General features: G+C 64.5%; 1 protein-coding gene across 1 annotated transcript in view; it reads left to right on the forward strand.

Annotated features, from left to right (window-relative positions):
• ACSF2 (acyl-CoA synthetase family member 2) overlaps nucleotides 1-465 on the forward strand; it is a 14,790-nt gene that overhangs the window by 8,853 nt on the left and 5,472 nt on the right. The gene's annotated exons all lie outside the window — the stretch shown is intronic.

Below are 465 nucleotides of genomic sequence, written 5' to 3' on the forward strand. Positions count from 1 at the left end.
CTATTTATACGGTAGCCCTGACCGCAGCTGACAGCCGGAGCCAGCTCCTACGTGGAGCATCGAGGCCACCGGGCTCAACTCCCGCCCGCCCTCCACTGGGAGGGGGCGGCCCCTCCCCCAGCTGGCGACCTTGCAGGACAAGGGACTGTGGCCCTCCACCTCCTCCCCTGCTCCGGGATCCTGCTTCTGTCCAGCCCCCCTCGCTCCTTCCTGTGCTTTTTTGGGGGGTGGTGTGGGGTGGGGGGGGTTGTTTAGAGCCCTGCGATGAGATGACACCGCAGGGATGGAGGCGTCCGGGGACGTCTTTGTTTGCTCAAGTTCGAGCCTCCCTGCTCCCCCCCCCCAGCCCCGCCCTTGGACTTGCCTCGGCCTCCTCTCTACCAGCCCGGAGCTGGAGTTTTCCCCACATCCACTCTCCCCTTTCTCCCCTTTTTCCTTGGCTGAAGACTAACCGGAACAGAGTGT

The sequence above is a fragment of the Myotis brandtii genome, unplaced genomic scaffold (genome assembly GCF_000412655.1).
Source record: "Myotis brandtii unplaced genomic scaffold, ASM41265v1 scaffold265, whole genome shotgun sequence".
Classification (NCBI taxonomy): domain Eukaryota; kingdom Metazoa; phylum Chordata; class Mammalia; order Chiroptera; family Vespertilionidae; genus Myotis; species Myotis brandtii.